The following is a 20,889-nucleotide window of genomic DNA, read 5'->3' as shown; positions in this document are numbered from 1 at the left end:
CTGACTCTATCTACCTGGAGAGCACGTCAGTTCAGTTCCCACAGGTGAAGGGCTCAGTTCCACAAGATCTCCCTTCACTTCAGATGCTGGTCACAAGTCCAGGCCGTTTCCTGTGCTTCTGACCAAATGGCTGTAGATTAGGGGTTCCCATGACCCCATCCTTGAGTTCAATAAATCTGCTAGAATGTCTCTGGGGAAGTTGGGGCCTAACACAGTAGCACATAGAAGCTTTCTGGTTCACCAGCCTGGAAGCACCCTGAATCCCCTCCTTTTGGATTTTTTTGGAGGCTTCATTACATAGACATGATTGATTCAATCATTGACCATTGATGACTGATTCAACCTCCAGTTCCTCCCCTCTCCTCAGAAATCCCACCAGGGCGTGGGACTGAAAGTTGCAAACCTCCCCCATCCTTAGGTGATCCAAAAGTCATGTCATTCACATAACAAAAAACACCTTGGTTACTCTTATCACTGGAAATTCCAAGGGTTTCAGAACCTCTGTACCAGGAAAGACCAAATTGTACCCATGTTTTGTTCTCTGTTTCTGCTCTGCTGTCCTTGGCATGTTGGCTTTTCAAATTCAGACTTGTTACTGCATGGCTTGCATGACGACTGCCTCAGGACCACATATGTTTCCACTCAACCATATTTAAGGCAGGACAAAAGATCTCCTTGTATTGGGAGAACTTTCCCAGAAGTTACCCTGTAGACTTTCCTCTGTCTCACTGACCAAAATGGGGCCACATGACCATTCCCAACTGCAAGGGAAATTAAAAAAGTAAGGATCTGACAAAGGAGAGAGGGATTTACTGGTTTAGACCAGTAGTTCTCAAAGTGTGGTTCCCTGGACCATCAGCATCAGCATCCTCTGGGAACTTGTTAGAATTGACAATTCATAGTGAAGTTAGAGCCCAGCAATCTGTGTCCACCAAGCTTTCTAGGTGATTCTGATGCCTACTAAAGTCTCAGAACTCTTGGCACAGAGGACTCATGCTTCATCTCCTGGGGCTGATGAACAAAATGAGAATTCTAGCAGAGAAGAAGAAGTTGGGATAAACACACGACAGCATCTGGCTCAGGTGTCTGTCAACCACTAGCCACACAGACCACTCATAGGGAAGCTGTTCTCCCTCCTTGCCATAAATCAGGTGGTCTTTGGGATCTTTGAATCAGTCAGGGGAGACTAGCTTATGCTGGATACTAGCTTTCTCTCACCCTTGCCAGGCTGCTGCAGCCCCAGCAACCCTCCAGGCTGAGGGAGAGAGCCGGGCATTGCACAATGGCCCTAGGAGCTTTGGCCTCCAGTCACAGCCCATTGGTTCCAACTAGTCCCTCAGCCCCACCCACTACAAAAGGAGCCTGGAATGCATTGTTTGATCTCCAGGAAGTGGTTTCCAGGTTGGGAAAATGCATGACTACTAGTAATACCTGGGATTACCTGTGAGCCCCACTCTAGGATGACAAGGGTCCTTAAAATTTAGATATAGATGGCCTGTGGGTCACTCTTTGGGGAACACTACTCTGTGAGACTCATTTCACTTGCCTAGACCCACATAGTGAGTTGGGGGTGCAGCCTGGACTCGAGCCAGCCTTATCCTCTTCCCTGTGGGCCAAAAATATTTACGGTCAAATATATTAATCCATGCTGTGAAACCAACGTGGAGTTTAAGATTTTGGACATGTCATGCTAATTCATGGAGATGATTTTTAAGTATTTCTGTAACATAAAGTAAAAATACTTCTTCCTGGGTCTCCAGAGGGAAATCTGGGCAGTTAGCAGGGAAAGATAATTATTTGGGATTAAATAAGGCTGACCTTGGGTTCTGAAGCAGATTTTGGAAGCAGGAAGCTTCTCTCTCCCCTGTGGTGGGCTGGCTCTTGTGTTGGGCCAGGCTGACTGTGACCTGATAGGATGCTGTAGGAAGGCTGGTCAGATTTTGGACTGGATCCCATGTTCTTGGTCTGAGCTGGACTTTGGCCTCTGGTGGGAAGCAGCTGCCTCTTTTTATCAGGCTGAACAGCAAGCTTTTTGACATTACCTTTAGAACCAAGAGACTCTTTTTTTTCTTCTTTGGTCTCTTCCCCCAAGGATACAGCAGAAATGTTTATTTGCCTTTGGAGCCACAGGAGCCTGGGTGTAGCTGACAAATAATAACACATTACCCTAGGCTTAACAGCACCATGCTTGCTTGGGGACTTTAGAGCCTGTGAAATGCTTAGGATGGGGTGATGACAGTCTCAATCTGCTAATGATGTACAATTAGTGGGCCAATCAATCACTTTGGATTGAAGGCAGGAGGCTGGTGGTGGAAGCCAAGGACTTCAGGAGGCCTCTGCCATGTGCCTGGCATGAGTCAGAAAGACTTTGAAGGACACACATGGCGGGAGCCTTCTGTTACTCATGAGTGGTCTCGGAGCTTGCCCGCAGGAGCAAGGGGGTTAAATGAAAAGAATTATTATTTCAAGAAGATAAAAGCTCTTGTTTTAGAAACTGGGTGTTCTTTTCAGCTCTGTGGGTTCAACTACAATTTCCGATTCTATTAGTAGTGGAAATATTCATTGGGGTATTAGTTATGCACACCAGCCTACAGAGGTAGGGGAAGGGCAAAGTCGTGGGCTGAGTGCCCAAGTGTGTGTGTGTGTGTGTGTGTGTGTGTGTGTGTGTGTACACGTGTGTGTATGTGTCTGTTTGCCTCTGTAACATGCCTGCACTAGGGCATATAATGTATTAAAAATTCCTGTGAAATAACTCAGTAGAATTCATATTACATGGATGATGTGGGTTTATTTTGATCAGAGGGAAGATCCTGGTTTGAATGTGAACAATTACTCTCTTACTTTCCCTAAGGGACTAGAAGGAGGTGGGAGGTAATCATTTTAAGACACAGAGAAGGTAAATATTTTTAAAGCTTTATCAACCAGGTGTCTTCTAAATTAGTTTAAGGATATCGTGTGGCTTTCATGATAGGCCCAGCTGTGCACTTGGGACAAACGACATAAATGACATCCACAAACTAGACTGCACAACATCTCTTAGTGACAGCCCGTGACACAGTCTGTCCATGAATGGCCCCCTTTTTTCTGTCTTTGTGTAATGCAGGGTTGCTCAGTCTTGGCACTATTGACATTTTCGGCAGATTGTTGTCACAGGACCTGCCCTGTGCATTGCAGGATATTTAGCAGCGTCTCTGGCCTCTGCTCACTAGATGCCAGAATCATCAGTGCCTCCAGTTGTGACAGCCAAAAACATCTCCAGACATTAGTAGGTTTCCCATCAAGGGCAAAATCGTCCCCATTAAGAACCACGGCTCTGCTGAGATGTAAGGGGTCAGTTAACCCACAGGTCCCAAGATGCATGCCCGGATCCCCTGGCTGAATCTTCTACTCAAATTCTAGTATCCCCACCAATGGTTTTAACTAGTTTTTCAGTGCTGGTGTCATTCCTACCCAGAGTGCTCCTCTCTCAGATGGGTCCTTAAAGAGGGCTTTAGTGATGTTATGCTCTGGGAATAAGATCATTTCTTATCAATGAGGGAAAATGCCTGGGGACTTCACCCTGATGAATACACATAAAGATAGATTGTTCTGTTATTTTTTAGCAGGCAAACCATCTCAGCACTGACTTTAACTGACCCCATAGGGACTAATCTAACGTGTGATTCTTCCTCTTTTTCAGTTTATCTTTGATAGCTGGCCGGTGTCCCTTTGGTGTTTCCTGTTGCCATCTGAGATCACTGTAGGCGTTAATGGCTCTTAAAATGCATTTGAAAAAAAATAAAATAAAACACAATGAATCTTCACCTTTTTCTATAAACATTAAAGCTATCAAACTCTACCTAAAATATAACTACTTCAAATACTGCCCACATAGTGTTTAACATTTAAACATTTTTAAGTAGTGTTAACGAAGTCTCTTTCTTTCTGGCAAGATTTGATCACAGATAACTCCTGGGAATCTGATTGTTACTTAGGAGTAACCAACCCCTCGTGAACTTCTGTATATAGGGACCTTTGTGGGGAGCCTTGGATTGGTAGGATTTGGTTGAGGTCAGACTGAGTGTTATGGCACTACAGTATCGAAGTCTAGAAATGAGTTGCTAATCTGCTTTGAGAGTGTACTGTATGCTAGACCCTGGGTTGTGGGCTTTACCCAGAATAAATTGCACAACAGCCTTCCCAAATAGACCATTATCATCTTAATCTTATGAGATTGGAAGGCTTAGACTGGTTCTGTGCCCTGCCCAAGGTCACCCAGCCCATAGGTGACAGAAGAAGGATTCCAAAGGAGGTGGCCCTGCCCCAGTGTGCATGCACAGACTTAGTCTTTCCACTTCCTTCCTTCCTTCTCTTGTAAGGTAGGAATAGCATCTGATGGTTCAGAAGGGTCTCCATGAAAGGTGTAAGACCTGGGGACAGACATAGATGGCTAGTTGAGGAGAAGTTAGTATTGGCGTCTTTATCTGTTTTCCAAAGGTTTTAGTTTTCCAACTTTATATGATCCATCAATACTGTGAATCAAACCCGTAGCCCCTGATTCTTCTCTGTGCACCTGAGCTATCTCCCTGATGCTGGCTCATTATCAGCAAACATCTCTTTCTTAGTGTTCCCTTCTCTTGGAGATTAAGCTAGGATTTAAATGCCCCTTGTTCATGTCTGCTATGCGACTAATGCGAAAGTGAACTTCTAAAAGAAGGGCTTATGCTGTCCCAATGGCTGCCTCATTTGGGGCCACCTGCGAGAGAGAGGTGTTGCCAAGCAGATAATATTCTCCATTCTTGATTCTTCCACCTCATCGTCCCCCTTTGTACAACTCACTCAGTGTTGACAAGAAGAGGAACACACAGCTCAAAGCCAAGCCTCTTGGTCATCTGTGCCAGCTGGTCTTGCCCTCAAAAGCATTCTCCTTTTTCTGGATTCATTGGATTGTCTCGACACTCTGCTCCAGGGATTTTAAGAACCTTAGGTTTGAGGAAACCAACACCACGATCTTAATTCCCATTGGGCATTTAACTTGGTCTTAAACTCAAGAAATGGTCATCTTATAGAGGAAAGTGTTTGGGAAATTTTTACGGACATTCATTATCTGCTAGCACTCGCCCACCATTAACACACAGTCACTTCCCAGAATCTTGGGGGTTTTATTAAGACATTTAATATCTTTGCATGTTGGGGCCACCAAAAGTCTAGTGATGCTTTAGATCTACCACATGGGAACCTGTCTCTAAAACTTCCAGGTACTTTTGAGTTAACGAATTTAATGCAAGAATTTTATTAGGACTCGCATTTTTTATCGGTCTCAAAAAACCAACGTAACAGGTGGATGATTTCCCACGTTCACCCTTCGTCACCAGTTTTCACAGGCGAGTTTGGTCGGGCTGGAAGGCGGTGATTTAATACAATAATAATCCTTTGCCCTTTTATGGAGTTCTTTACTCTTTTGGGGGGGATTACATATATCAATGTAACCCCTCCCCCCCCCTTTTTTTCCGCATTTAGCCTCATGCTGCTTCTGTGAGTCAAGCAAGTGGTAACCCATTCGGTGCGGCTTCCGACAAATTAGGTTCCTAAAAATTGAGAGACGCTCTGGTTGAGCTGAGTCTGCCCATCGCAGAGCTGGGTATGTGATCAGGGCGTTTACACCAGGGTGGCACTGAAGGCAGTTTCCGAGTGACTGCATGTCAGTAGTCATTGATAAACTTCTCATGGCTTTAGGAAAGGGAAATTGTTTACAGTACATCCTCACTGGGAGGTGTGCCACTGTTGCGAACACTCACCCCAAAGAGGCAGCTCCCTTGGGGGTGACTACCTGAGAGGCATAGGATGGTCACACTGCTGAGCAGGTTCTGATAGCTCTGTGTAAGGCAGGGCTGCCCGAATTAAATCTAGCCTAGGAAATGTGCATTCCTGTTAGAGGAAACACACTTGGTCTCTCTGGAGGAAAATGCTTTGCTTTTTATTTTCTGCAGAGAGCTACATTGGTGCATTGTAGCATTTTCGACTTAATGGTTTTGCGCTCTGACTTGGAAGTTTGCTGCTCAGTCTTAGTCTCTTGTTAGCATAGAGCTGTGGTTCTCACCCTGTGGGTGGTGGGTTCCCAGGGGCCTGAGGTGCTATTTTCAAGGATCAGAGGATTGCTTTTTGTGATGCAAACATCGCTGGTAGACAGAATAAACAGTATGTCTCCTTCATGTATATGCTACGCTTTTTCAAATGTATGCAGAGCAACCATCATCAAGAATTCCATCAGTGGGTAGGAAATGTCCTACAGTGTGGGTATTGAGGAATTTCTTTTTAATGTTCAAAAGGAATTCTTATACTCAAAAAAGTTGAGTACAAAGGGGCAGAGCGACATTGGCTTTTCAAATCAGTGCCGTTTCCATGTCATTCTGGGTTCTCTTTTTTTCCATGGAATTAACATTTTTGTCCTGGCCATAATCACTGTTTCAAAGAGGTTGTTGTCTCATTTAAGGTAACCCCGGGAGTCAGTGGGATACTTTAGAGCCTGCTTCATTGTTTTTCCTTATGCCTATTTTTTTTTTTACCGTGAGAAAATATATATAACATAAAATTTACCATCTTAACCATTTACAAAGGTACCGTTCAGTGGCATTGATTACAGTCATATCCTTGTGCAAAACTCACCACCCTCTGTCTCTAGAACTTTTTCATCCTCCCAAACTGAGACACTGTACTCATTAAATGCTAACTCCTCATCCTCCCCTCCCCCAGCCCCCTGGCAATCTCTATTCTACTTTCTGTCTTTGCCAATTTGACTACTCCGGATCCCTCATATAAGTGGAGTCATACAGCACCTTTTGTGACTGCTTTATTTCATTAGCATAGTGTTTAAGGATTCATGCATGTTGTAGCATGTGTCAAAATTTCCTTAAAAAAATTTTTTTAACATTTATTTGTTTTTGAGAGAGAGAGAAGAGACAGAGCAGGACAGGGGAGGGGCAGAGAGAGGGAGACGCAGAACTCGAAGCAGGCTCCAGGCTCCACACTGTCAGCACAAAGCCTGATGCAGGGCTCGAACTCATGAACTGTGAGATCACGGCCTGAGCCAAAGTCGGACACTCAACTGACTAAACCACCCAGGCACCCCAGAATCTCTTTCCTTTTTAAGGCTGAATGATAGTCCACTGGGTGTATGCGTACTGCATTTTGTTTACCTATTCATCTGTTAGTGAACACTTGGGTTGCTTCGCCTTTTAGCTATCGTGAATACCGCCGCTGTGAGTGCAGGTGTCCAAATATCTGTTTGACTCCCTGTTTTCATTTCCTTTGAGTACGCACCTAGAAGTGGAATTGCTGGGTCACATGGTAATTCTACGTTTCATAGTTTGAGGACCTGCCAGACTGTTTTCCACAATGCTGCACAATTTTACATTCCCACCAGCAACGCACACGGGTTCCAATTTTCTCTACATCCTCGCCAGCACTTAGTTTCTGTTTTCTTTTTTTTTTTTCTTCAATTTTCATAGGCCACAGAGATAGCATTGGGTAAATTGCTAGCTCACTGCTCTCACGTCCTGGCTGCCTCAACAGCTGCCGTTTGCACACAGGAAGCAAAATGGAGAGGCTGTGCCTCGTGTTCCTCTTGCGCTTGTCCCCCTGCCCTCCACACTCACCTCCATCTGTGTCCCTGTGCTTGTCCCCATCCTGCTTCCTTAGCTCCAGCCCCACAGCAGAGCTGCCTGGAGGGAAGGTGGCTCAATGCCAGGCCAACTGGGGCTTCTGCAGGCTGGTGACGTCCGGATTCCACCTGGCCTTGCTGCTGCTCTGACAGCCTTGTGTGTTTTGCTCTCCAGCTCCCCATCTTGGCTGCTCCTGCATACCTCTCCCCATATCACTTTTTTAAAAAAAAAGTTTATTTATTTAGAGAGAGATAGAGCCCACGTGAGCAGGGGAGGGGAAGCACGCGCGTGCGCGGGCGCGCACGCGCGAGCGAGAGAGAGAGAGAAAGAGGGAAAGAGAGAATCTCAAGTAGGTTCCATGCTGTCTGCACAGAGCCCGATGCAGGGCTCAAACTCACGAACCGTGCGATCATGACCCGAACCCAAACCAAGAGTCAGATGCTTAACCGACTGAGCCACCCAGGTGCCCCTCCCCAGATCACTTGAATAAGCAACTATCAAATAATGGCTTCTGTGTTCTCAACACTGTGGGGTTGAGAACTGTGGCAATAAACAGGAGCTACTCCTTCTCCAGGAAGAAAACAGACCTGTACAAAGACCGATGTCCTTATGAGTCCGGGGCTAGGGTAGGCTGCCTCAGAAGCTGCACTGCCTCAGTGTATGAGGCCTGATCCACCACTTACCAGCCATGGGACCTTGAGCTTTTTCCTTGAAAAAATTATTTATTTGCTTTTATTTTTTGACTTCAAATTTTTAAAATTAAGCTCTTAATTTTAATTCCAGGGTTATTATCAGACAGTGTAATATTAGTTTCAGGTGTACAACATAGTAATTCATCACTTCCATACATCACCCAGGGCTCATCGCAAGTGCCCTCCTTAATCCCCATCACCTATCTCACCCATCCCCCACCCGCCTCCCCTCTGGTCACCATTAGTTTGTTCCCTATAGTTGAGTCTGATTCTTGGTTTGTCTCTATTTTTTTTTCCTTTGCTCATTTGTTTTGTTTCTTAAATTCCACCTATGAATGAAGTCACATGGTATTTGCCTTTCTCCGACTGAATTATTTCACTTAGCATAATACCCATGTTACAAATGGCAAGATTTCATTCTTTTTTCCTGCTCGAGTAGTATTCCATTGCATAAATATTTATCATTGGACACTTGGGCTGCTTCCATAATTTGGCTATTGTAAATAATTCTGCAATAAACCATAGGTGTGAACATATCTCTTGATTTAGTGGTTTTGTATTTTTTGTGGAAATGCCCAGTAGTGTGATTACTTGATCATAGGGTAGTTCTATTTTTAAATGTTGAGGAACCTCCCGACTATTTTCCACCGTAGCTGCACCAGTTTGCATCCCCACCAACAGTGCAAGAGGGTTCCCGTTTCTCCACATCCTCACCAACACTTGTTGTTTCTTGTGTTTTTGACTTAAGCCATTCTGACAGATGTGAGGTGATATCTTATTGTAGTTTCGATTTGCATTTCCCTGACGGTAAGTGATCATGAGAATCTTTTCATGTGTCTGTTGGCCATATGGCTGTCTTCTTTGGAGAAATGGCTCTTAATGTGTTCTGCCTATTTTTATACTGGATTATTTGTTTTTTGGGGTTTTGAGTTGTACAAGTTCTTTATTTTGGACACAAACCCTTTATCAGATATGTCATTTGCAAATATCTTCTCCCATTCAGTAGGTGGCCTTTTAGCTTTGTTGATGGTTTCCTTCACTGTGCAGAAGCTTTTTATTTTGATGTAGTCCCAATAGTTTAATTTTGCTTTTATTTCCCTTGCCTCAGGAGACACATCTAGAAAAATGTTGCTATGACTGATGTCAGAGAAATTACTGCCTGTGCTGTCTTCTAGGACTTTTGTGGTTTCAAGTCTCACATTTAGGTCTTTGGTCCATTTTGAATTTATTTTTGTGTGTGGTGTAAGAAAGTGGTCCAGTTTTATTCTTTTGTGTGTTGGTGGCCAGTTTTCCCAGAGCCATTTATTGAAGAGACTTTTGCCGTTGGATATTCTTGCCTCCTTTGCTGAAGATTAATTGACCATCTACCTATGGGTTTATTTCTATGGTTTTTTTTTTATTCTCTTCTGTTGACCTATGTCTATTTTATGCCCATTTTCTTTATTTGAAAAATAGTAGCTATCTCTTTTGACACTTAGTTGATGCATGAGAACCTGCCTGATACATAATCAGCACTCAGTAAATGCTGTTACAATAAGCACACCATTAGCTACGGAAGCCCAGAGGAGGGACTTGTGGATCCTAGATTGTATATTTGACATGGCACACATCTTCAGTGGCGCACCTGTCTTATGTTGCATAATGATGGGTTGTTCTTTTTAAGTGAAGCCTAAGGGCCTTGAATATAGAGCTTCTGTGCCTTTCTTTTCCTGTACCCCTGCCATACCTGCTCCGTGCTAAGCACTTTGGAGGCGTAAATACTGCAGTAAATACTTGTTGATTGTGAACTGATCGGAGCTGAGGGAGAAATGAACACAATTCCTTTCCACGCACCCAAAGGGTGTAGGAAAACACACTCCCGGCAAACCTGAATGAAGAAGAGACACTTGCTGATGCTGCCATTGGTCCCACCCCTCTTGGGAGTGGGGTGTGGGGGTGCGCGGGCTGGAGCAGTGTAGGGAGCAGCCGTAACAGGGAACCCGATGGGCAGGACGGCTTGGGTCTCAGACAAAGCTCGTCGTCAACCATTGTCTTACAAGGAAAAGCTGCCGTGGCCATGACTCAGAGAGGGAAGAATATGGAAGTTCTGAGTGTGCCCCTGCCATTCTGTCTGAGCGAGGGGGGAGGTTGTGCTCTGTCTACATCCTTGGCTGCACTTAACGGGCTGCAACTGTTTACGCAGATGTGTCCATGATGTGCCATCACAGACACAGATTCTAGTAAAAGGAAAGTCAAAGAATGGAAAAGATTTTAGCCGCATGCTGATTGCCTCTCAGCTTGTGTGTGCTCTCACTTGATCGTGAACACCAGGACCAGTTCCTGTTTCCCTGAAGCACCAGAATGTGCCTACACTTTCTTCCCGCATGATACCTGCCCCCCAAATATCAAAAGAGACCGTTGAAAGATGGGCTTTTCCATACTCACATCCTGTCTCCTCATGTTCAGATCCTACGTGTTTGTCGCTGTGGCTTCATGTAGATAGAGCAATGTCCCCTCTGTCGGTTGTTTCCGTTCCTTGGCAGAAGTGAATTTGACCGTAAGCATCAACAGTCTTTGTATGTGAGCCTGGGGAACGTTTGCAAGGGCTCGTTATTGTTATTAATGATTAATGATGAAATTAATGTTAAATTATTATTACTAATATCTGGCTGTCTACCTATCCCCCACCCCCTCTTCCTGCTGAGGAAGCACAAACACATGTGTTGGGCACCTTGTATCAGTCAGTGCATGGGACTTTCCCTTCTAATTTAATGCAGTTTTACAGTTCAGTTTAGACGATTAGCAACAGGGATATATAGCATGCAGCTAAAAAAAGGAATTTATATATGATTTTAAGGATAGAGGACAGAGAGCTGCTGTGTGATTTTTTTAAAAAAATGAATTTCACCGAGCACTGTAACAGGATTGTCACCAAGGCTAACAAGAAAGCAAATATCCACATTTAAAATAAAATGCAGGCATATAAATGCCATATGGTGCTCTCGCAATGTTATTACCCCTTTCTTTGGCTTGCATCATTTTTCTGACGTCGCTGTTTGCTTCTTGCCTCTGCTGCTTTTTAAAAAAAAGTTTCACTTGCCCTTAGCCCTTTGGTTCTGTATTTCTATGAGGTATATTTCTCTTCTTCCTTTCTTTGGAGGCTTGTCAGCCTTTTCTCCAGGGAAGAGGAGGAAAGAGGACCTGTCCAGATGGCCCTATAAACATGTGACACCTGCTTCTGGGAGCTTCTCTAGCGGGAGTTTGAGGGTTGAGGAGATTGCCCCCTGCCTGAAAAATGGGCACATTGCTTCCCATCTCTTTTCTCCTTTTTAAAGATGATCACATGCCTTTTTTAATAATATCTCTAGAAACGTCTTGAATCCAAATTCTTCTCTCATCATTAGGGAAACAACAACACAGATGAACTCACTAACCATACCTTGTGAAAAATTCATATCAAAATTTTAAAAAAATTGTGGTTTTGTTTTTGTTTTTGTTTTTTTTTTTTTTTACAATTAACATTCTTTCTTGGAGTGGGATCCTTGATGGTTGCGTTTGGGGGACGTATCTCTGCGTCCACAGGGGAAATTCATAGGGGCTGTGTCTACACTGAATGTGCCATGGTCTCCTGTTCAGATTTTTGCATGGGATATTTATGGTGCTTTGGACAGGGCCTGTCGTCCCCCAGCTCTGAGGGGAAATGTCAGGTCTTCAGGGAGGTTTTCCTGACTCCAAAAGGAGGTCAGCACCCCTTACTCCCATAACACCTTGCACACCCCCAGGATGGCATTCATCTGTCTGAACTGGAGTTACGTGCTTCATGGCTGACGTCCCCATCAGCCTGAGAGCTCTGTGAGGCCCAGTCTCTAGCCCAGGGCCGGAACCCGGAACCCGGAGAGCACTGAATCCATGCCTGATGAATGAATAAATGAATGAATGAGCATTAGCCTGCATTTTGATATGGAAAATGACCTTGAAACCAAAAATAGTGTTGTATACTAATAAATGGCAATGGGGGACAAAAAACCCCACCCTGGTCTTCACCTTTGAAGTGCAAATATTTTGGTTAAAGCGGGAGGTCCAGGAGGGGGGCTGTCCTCTGATCATGCTTATTGCACACTGCACACAGTATTTATGTGCTAGGGGCTTTTGTTTCATTAGGCAATACTTGTAAGCATAATTCTCCAGACTTTGCAAGGCAGCCTTGAACACAATATACAGTTTACTTTTATCCAGTCGTTCTCAACCCTGTAATACCCAACACCATCTTTTGGAGCAAATATTCATTAGTGCCCACTTACCACATTGAAATAAATCTCCTAGATTGTGCAACTCATCTACACATATAATTTGGAAAATTTCAATAGTATTTTCTAGCTACAGTATAAAGGAGAGATAAAAGGTAGATCATTTACAATAGAATAATATGCTTCAGTAATAGGCATTTGGGCATGAAACCCTAGGAGACCCACGGAAGCAGCGAGACCCTTGCGTCTGTGTATGGAATGCGGTAGTTCCAAATGTGGGTCAGTTCAGGTGTGTCCCCCCAGTGACTAAGATGCTACAAGGGATGTCCCCCCAGTGATGTGCTTTTCAAAAATGGAGAACAGTCCTTGGCAGTGTTCCAACTAGTCAAGATTCAACCTTCTTGCAATTTACATTGATTGGAGTCACATTCTTGTAAAGTTCAGCCTATATTGAAACTATGCAAAAAAAATTGTGTGTGTGTGTGTGTGTCTACACGTAAAAGGGAGTTGAGTTCTCAGCTCAGGTAATTATAAACATGAATTTTTCTCCATGGGATAGTCAAAACTCACAGTAAGTTTGGGATTCTTGTCTGGTTGGTGACACTAACTCTGGTACATTCTTGCCCCCTCCCGCTGCATGCCCGGAGTGCCCCTGTGATCGTGACAACCACAAACACCCTCCCAAATTTACCAGTCACCTCTTAGGGGGTTACAGTCTGAATGGGGTTGTTAAAAAAAACACACCAAACTTCCAGGGAGCCCCTGTGTAGCTTCGGGAACACACACATATGATTTCTATTGTGTGAAAGGCTATGTTCAAAAGCCAAGACTCTGTCCTTCCTGTGCTATTAATATTCAATTCCATTCCACAAACCTGTCCTGTGTGCCTGCATATATGGCCATCGCCTGTGCCCCTCTGTAGTGGATACTCTTACTAGTGTTCTACGTTACAAAATCCTGACAGTTTATCTGTTCCTGGATGAACAGTTTTCTTTTATGTCCTTTGTAGGTTGGTTTACCTTAAATGATTACTCCCTTGTTTTCCCTAGGTGCTAAAGAAGAGGGAGCAAGTGTAGAGAAACACATCGCACATTTGATACAAAATGGGGGAGACACACATGTGGGTAGACAGCAATGCAGGATGAGTGGGTCCATCGACAGGGGAAAATGCAAAGAACAGAGACAGCCAGAGGGAGGAGAGGTAACTCTAGCCAGAGGGCAGAGGGCTTCCTGCAGGAGGCAATGGTGGATTTGTGTTTCGAGGAGCATCAGGAGTTTGACAAGCATAAAAAGGGGAAGAGGAAGAATATCCCAGCAGACAGAACAGCCTTTAAAAAGCACAGACGCAAAGAGGCACATGGGTGGCTCAGTCAGTTGAGCATCTGACTTGGGCTCAGGTCATGATCTCATGCTTCATGAGTTCGAGCCCCACATTGGGCTCACTGCTGTGAGCATGGAGCCGGCTCCGAATCCTCTGTCCCCGCCCCCATCTCTCTCTGCCCCTCCCCTGCTCACGCTCTCTCTCAAAAACAAATAAACATTAAAAGAGGGCACAGAAGCATGAAGCGGGATTCTGTCTCTTTAGAGGGTAAGCTGCAAAAATGACTGGAATTTCAGGCAAGACGGAGAGGGACAGCAGATGCTTGCCAACAGTGGGGCTCCCAGCACTTCTGCTCAGGAAGGGGGGGTGACACATTCTGCGGGAAGAGGAGGTGGCAGGGCAGCAGGCAGGATGCAATTACCGCCTTGGAGCAAGGCCACGTCCTCACGGCTGCCGCCGCCACTGTAGGCACGTGACCCTGGGATTCCGAAGGCTCAGACAAGGCCCATCTCTGTTCTTTACTGTGGGGAGTATGGACTCTGCCTTCTCTGTTCCAGTTTTCCCTCCAGGGCACGGCCATCATGTCTGTCCCCAAAGCAAGAAAGACCAACTGCATCCTTACGGATACTTGTGCTGTTTCTCAAGGGAGCCATGCAGCATTCGGGAGCAGTCCACGTTGCCTCTCTCCCTTTTCTCCTCCTTACCCCTCTCTCTCCCAGTCCCCCGCCCCCTCCTTTTCCTTCATTACAAAGCTGACAAAGAGAACTTGGCCATCGTAGAGGCTTCGGAAAACAGTACACAAAAGAAAGTAAAATCTTGCGAAAGCCCCTTGTCCAAGGAGCTCTGTCGTCAACACGTGATAATTGTGTTTCTGAATCGTCTCTCTTTGCATCTTTTGCCCAAATGCCGGGCACTGCACTGGCATGTCGATCCCCTTCCCAAGGTCCTCTGCCCTCTGACGCTTGCAGGGGCTGTCACTCATGTGTCCCCGTGTCTGTCCTAGCTGCAGCCTGTGTCTTCCCCATTAACGTCTCTGGGTCTCCATTCTCTGCTCTAACACTGCTCTTGGCATCGCTGCTGGTCCCCTCCTGCAGGGCTGGCCTGTGGGAGGAGTCAGATACTGCCCTCTCTCTAACTCTCCGTCCCGGGAATGGTTGCAGCCCTTCCCACCGCACAGCTGAAACCCGCCGTAATTTCTAACGAGACTTTTCTGTAGATATAGGAACATCGGAAACATTGTCATGCCACGTCAGGTTGTAGTTCAGGCTGATCTTGGACTTCAGAGGTGTATGCCTGTCCCGGGGACCACATGGGGCCGCGTCCCTGACCTGCCTGCAAGTGGCTAAAGCCAGCTTACCCTGACCTCCTGGAGAGGCCGTTGCAGGCAGGCAGCTTAGCTGACTCAGGAGAAACCAACTTTGGATAATTTAAGGAGAAAAGAAAACAAAAAAATGCAAGGATATCTGATAGCTACCGAATCCCCGGGATGGATAGAGACCCAGACTTGGGAGGTACCCAGCCAAGAGCAGTCACCCAAATCACGCCACGGAAGTGGTTCCGGAAGAAGCCACTGTCGTTTCTGGCTGGCATAGGTAGCATCTTGCCGTGCTGACCCCATTGATTCTGGGCCGTAGCTGCTGCTGCTAGAACCACCCCGTGACTGCCCCGAAAATGGGATAGAATATCATGACTGTGGCCACCGGCCCCAGGATGGCACCCACATGGTCCCTGCTTCTTTGTAGAACTGACGGTGTGTCCACTGCTCCCTGCCACCTCCCTGCTCCCATGGAAGCTTCCATCTAGTGCTGTCTGGCTCCACCTTGACTGAGGGCAAAGTTGTCTCTCCATGCCCCTGCCCTGTGTAGTGTCCATGTCCTTCAATCTCTGTTCAGGAGACTTCCGGGGAGCCAAGAGTCTTGTGCAGCAGGCTGGGCACAGGTGCTGAGGTAGTTGCGTCCACACTAGAGGAGCGCTCTGCATCTAACCCCTTCCTCTCTGCCCTGGTCCCTCAGACTGTAGGTTCTGCTAACCCTGCTTAGGAGACCCTGGGAAGATGTAGTCCCTTCCCACCCTTCTTCCCTTTCCAGGCCGAGTGGCCATTCTGCCTTCTCTCTGTCTTTGACCCTAGCCGGATCTTATCTATTCCGTGGGAGAGAAAAAAAGTGGTTTGGAGGCGCCTGGGTTAAGCGTCTGACTCTTAATTTCAGCTCAGGTGGTGATCTCACAGCTTGTGAGTTCGAGCCCCACATTGGGCTCTGCACCGACCGTGTGGAGCCTTTTTGGGATTCTCTCTCTCTCCCCCCCGCCCTTCTTTCTGCCCCTACCCTACTTGCTCTCTCTCTCAAAATAAATAAACTTAAAATTAAAAAAAAAAAAAGTGGTTCTGCAGGCATGCCTCTGGGAATCTTTGCTCCTCACTTAGGAATAGCTTTTGGGATACCAGAGAGAGGAAAACATACAGAAAACCATAGAAAAGATACTCCAAGGCCAAGTCTGTCACATCTGTCTCACTAGTGTCTGGTTCAGAGTCTGACTTTTGTCTCCGTGGTCGGGGAAGCCTGGGCTACATGCTTGTGTCTTTGCAGGGGGGAGGCTGGGAGAGCGAGTACTTGGCATTCTATAGCTTCTGTCCTGGGAGGAGCATTGTTCTGTTTTGCTCATCAGTGAATTGAGCTCAGTAGGTGCACGATAAATATTTATTGAATGAAAGGGGAGAAAGTATTGAATTCAACTTCATTCACAGCTTGGAAAATATTCTGCAAAAGAAAATTTGTTCAATCTGGATGTTTCTATCAAGTTGTCTCAATGCAGGGTTTCCCAGTTTAGGATTTATTTCTTAAAAAAAATTTTTTTTAATGTTTATTTAGTTTTGAGAGAGAGTGATAAAGAGAGCGCAAGCAGGGGATGGACAGAGAGAGAGAGAGAGAGAGAGAGAGAGAGACATGGAACCTGAAGCAGGCTCCAGGCTCTGAGATGTCAGCACAGAGCCTGATGCAGGGCTTGAACTCACAAACCATGAGATCAGGACCTGAGCCGAAGTCAGACACTTAACCGACTGAGCCACCTAGGTGCCCCAGGATTTTTTTCTTTTTCCTTCCTTCCTTCCTTCCTTCCTTCCTTCCTTCCTTCCTTCCTTCCTTCCTTCCTTCCCTTCTTTCTTTTCTTTTCTTTCTTTTCTTTCTTTCTTTCTTTCTTTCTTTCTTTCTTTCTTTCTGTGAAGCCATGTTTCATTCTTTCTTAAGCTCCTCTGTTTCCAGTCTAACTAGAAAGTGCATGCATATTTCTGTCTGTCTTCTTTCCATTTTCTTTCTATTTCCCAACAATTCTCTGCAAACCTGTCTGGGCAGACTTCTTGTACCTCCAGGAAAATTCTAGGCCCTCAAACCATTGTTTCATTTCTGCTTTCTATACGCCAAGTCTTTTCCTCAAACGTGCTCCTCCTTTTCATAGACTTAATTATTGTTTTCTTGCTTCTCATTGCCTTTTTCTCTTCTAGTTGCCACATCTTTGCCCCATATAATTTCTTAAGGCCTATTTCATTATTCTCTATAGTTTTATGATTGTGAGCATCCCTGTGTGCTTTCATTAAAAAGTCTTTCTCTAGAAAGAAGGAAAGAAAGGGTGCAACTCTTGGGGAGGGGATTGCTTACTACATCCCCAATAACACCCAGGGATCTTCATGGGTGTTGACTCAATAACACCCACGTGCATTTTAAAGGTATTGACCTAACTCTGGCTGATCTTGGGGCTTTCTTCAGGTCTTCTAGTGGGTGAGATAAATATTAAGCCACAGAAAAATGCATGCTTCTTTGCCACTTACCTTGATTCCTGGGCATGTAGACAGGCACTCTGGGCAGCCCACCAGAGGCTCACAAGTATCTGCCCTCTGGGTTATTCATACCTGCAAATGGAGGGAAGGGGGCATGTGAAGGCTTTCTTCTCTCCCTCACTTCCTGAGTACACTTGGATGCTGGTTCCAGGCAACAGTGACCTGGCTCTGAGATGGCCAGGAAGGATGAGGAAGAGTCAAAGGGCTCCTTGATAATCCACTGTGACCCTTTTACTTTACTCAATGTGTTATGTGGCTGCATTGTGACCATTGTTCCCCAGCTCCATCCCCTGGCCTGTCTCATCCCTGTGCGGGGGTCCCTGTTCCTCCAGAAAGCCCCTATGGGGCCTGGCTTTGCTTAATGACTTCCCCAGTTCCTCATCTCCTTCTAGGACAGGCCCCTCAGTAGGAGGTCCATTGTAATCACTTTCTTTCTGCTTTCATTACCTGTGCTCCTCCTTGGTGGGGGCCATAGTCTAAACAAGGGAACTCGCCTTCCATTGAGGAGAAATTGCCCCAGTGGACACAGTCTGACCTCTTTCTCCCCATCATTGTGTAATAATTATTGAGCTATCACTAACATAAAAAGCCATGGTACCAGAAGGCTTGCAGGGAGGAGACCATGGGTACCAGAAGGACTGCAGGGAGAGGAGAATTGAGATGATGGGGGTCCTTGAAGGAGCCAAATAAATAGTGTCCCCTCCTTCCCACCCAAGGTATGAACTGATTGAGAAGTAAGACAAAGGAGATGATGCACTAAAGCACAGTATTACTATATTTTCTCAACACTGGAGAATATGGCTTGTATCTGTAGAAAAATGGGGTTCTTAATAACAGTGCCAGAATTAGACAGGAGATCACAAGGCCACTTTTTGAGGGCACTTTGTTCCCAAAAGGAAAGGAGAGGAAGAGGCAGAGTGCTCAATTCCTGGGTCAGAGTAAGGCTGGAGACATGCCATGTGTATCGTAGCAGGGGGAGCCCCCTGCTCGAGAAAGAAGCATTGGGGTGGGATCTTGTTGCCCTGGCTGTTGTGGACTGCTTGACCTTGAACGCTTGTTAGCCAGGGGAGAAGACTGAGGCAGCTTCAGGTGTCTGTAGCATTGTTATTGCAGTATTATCATCATATGCTCGTACATATAACGGTGGGAGGGCATTTTGGGGTGGAGGCTGTGTTGTTCACTGTGCTGCTGAAGTCTGGGTAAAGTAACTTTAGACTTTGGATAGGTGAGCAGCTAGGCGGGCATTGATCAAGGTTGCCAGGGGTTATTCTATAGAGGTGGCTTATCAGGAGGGGGGGTCCATCCTCCTCTGCTTTCCATGGGCTTGCTTTCCAAACCTCAGCTGAAGAGCAGAACCATTCTTCAGCCAAGGTTACATGTGGGAGTTTCCTACATCGATGTGATTGCCTGTGTGCTGTTCCAATCCTGAGGGTACGGTTTCTGAATTCTTAACTAACAGAGATCCAAGGGTTATCCATCACCGTTGGCACGCTTTTGTATTCCACATTACCAGAGCTACAAGAATATTTCTATCTTCTCTCCTACGTGGTATTTTTAATCAGTGGGATGTCATTAGGTACTATACTTTGCCTTCAACACCTGCACCAGGGCAGGACACCATGGACAGCGCCACAAAGACTGCTCTCAGCCAAAGACTTGGTGGTTCCCACCCCGCCTTGCGCACTAGACTTTGTGTGCATGAGGAAGGAACTTTTCTCTCTTTTCAGACTGCTGTGTCCCTTGCAGCCAGAACAGCCTGTGGCATATGAAAGGTCCTTAAAAATTATGTGCTGAATGAATTAACTGGCTGTATTCTGAGTGCAAGCTCTTGTGTTCCAATTGAGTATTATCTCCAAATGTTAAACACCACTGAATTGTAGAGCAGAAGACTTTAAAAGATTTTAATTAAAGTGTTCCTGGAGTAGAACAGCTGAGAATGTTTATTATTTGTGGATTTTAATTTTTCTACATTCCAGGTGCACCTATATTGGCATTTCAGTGATAAAAACAATTTAATTATATATACCAAAAGCTTTTTAAAAAACTTTGCATGATGATACCAGGAAAGCACTGAACTTGCCAATAATCTATTAGATGCTGCAGTGTGGCTCACAGTCAGGTGCTAGATGAAACTTTTGTGTGTGTGTGAATTCAGCTATTGAGCTGAATATAAACAAAATACATTTGTGTATTCAGCCTTTGAGTAGGACATTCTCCATAGGCTCCATGAAGATTTTGCTACATGATTCTCACTAACGTGTGTTTATACTATCTCTGCCATGGAGATCATAGGCAAATGCTGTTTACAAGCTCTCCTCAAAGTTTATAGAATTGCTGATACTACATGGTTATTCATTATAATATTGAAACTATTTGTTAGAACTTTGTGGAAAAAGAAATCTTTGTGGAAAAACATAATAATATCAGAAAATAAAGTCAGTTCTTTTGAAAGGCAGTTCCTATTATCTTTCCATTTTGAGAAATTATTCTCAGTTGAATTGTATTACCATGGTGATGTGTTTGCATTTCAACAAAACCAAACCAGACTGTAAAGTAGAGCTCTGCACGTCTAGCTCCTGTCCTAGGACTTTTATTGCAGTATCCTTATTATTAAATAAAATCTCCTATGTTCCGGCTAAAAATCACAACAAAGAAGCAATTTCCTCGTCCAGACACAACAATCTGGATTGCTGATCTCAGAATTCGAAGAAATCACATAAAAGTGAAAAGGAGAACAGGCATTAGAGAGGTAAAAGTCAAATAAAGGACTCACCCACAAATGAATAGAAATATATACTTGTTCTCTAAAATAAGACTGCAGAAGTAAGCCAACACAGGAAGGGCATTTTGCTTAATGAGAGTTGGACGTGTGGCTTGATGCCCTGAGGTCTGAAACAAGTAAACCCTTTCAGGATTGTCAGCACATACCTCCCTGTCTCAAAGGAGAGCTCTTAGAGCTGGCTGTCCTGCTCTCTGTTTGTGAAGTTTGTTTTACTCTTTGGAATAATTGCACACGTAATTCTGACAACTAAATGCAAAGCCTACAGGAGGTAGGTTTTGAGTTCTTCGAAAATTCCTGCAGTTCGTGCCAATGGGAGGCAGGAAATCGTTTCGCATAATGCTATTTGCATAAGAAGGAAAGAACACATCATTTATTCTAATCAACAAAGTGTGAAAACAA

At 45.0% G+C, this 20,889-nt stretch overlaps 1 protein-coding gene and 1 long non-coding RNA gene across 8 annotated transcripts in view; one reads left to right on the top strand and one right to left on the bottom strand.

Moving 5' to 3' along the window:
* Window positions 1-20,889, top strand: part of KCNK10 (potassium two pore domain channel subfamily K member 10) — a 128,584-nt gene that overhangs the window by 94,079 nt on the left and 13,616 nt on the right. The gene's annotated exons all lie outside the window — the stretch shown is intronic.
* LOC113601412 (uncharacterized) lies at window positions 3,019-17,783 on the bottom strand. Of its 4 annotated transcripts, none has more exons than XR_003422676.2 (3): window positions 17,700-17,783; window positions 10,757-10,897; window positions 3,019-3,755 (listed from the first exon to the last, which is right to left on the bottom strand). It is a non-coding gene; the product is annotated as an uncharacterized LOC113601412 (long non-coding RNA). The 4 variants fall into 4 exon arrangements; XR_003422674.2 differs by lacking the exon at window positions 3,019-3,755 and adding an exon at window positions 3,860-4,409; XR_003422677.2 differs by lacking the exon at window positions 3,019-3,755 and adding an exon at window positions 5,419-5,567.

The sequence above is a fragment of the Acinonyx jubatus genome, chromosome B3, assembly GCF_027475565.1.
Source record: "Acinonyx jubatus isolate Ajub_Pintada_27869175 chromosome B3, VMU_Ajub_asm_v1.0, whole genome shotgun sequence".
Lineage (NCBI taxonomy): Eukaryota > Metazoa > Chordata > Mammalia > Carnivora > Felidae > Acinonyx > Acinonyx jubatus.
Note: the sequence above shows the minus strand (reverse complement) of the source record. Positions and strands in the feature narration are given on the sequence as shown.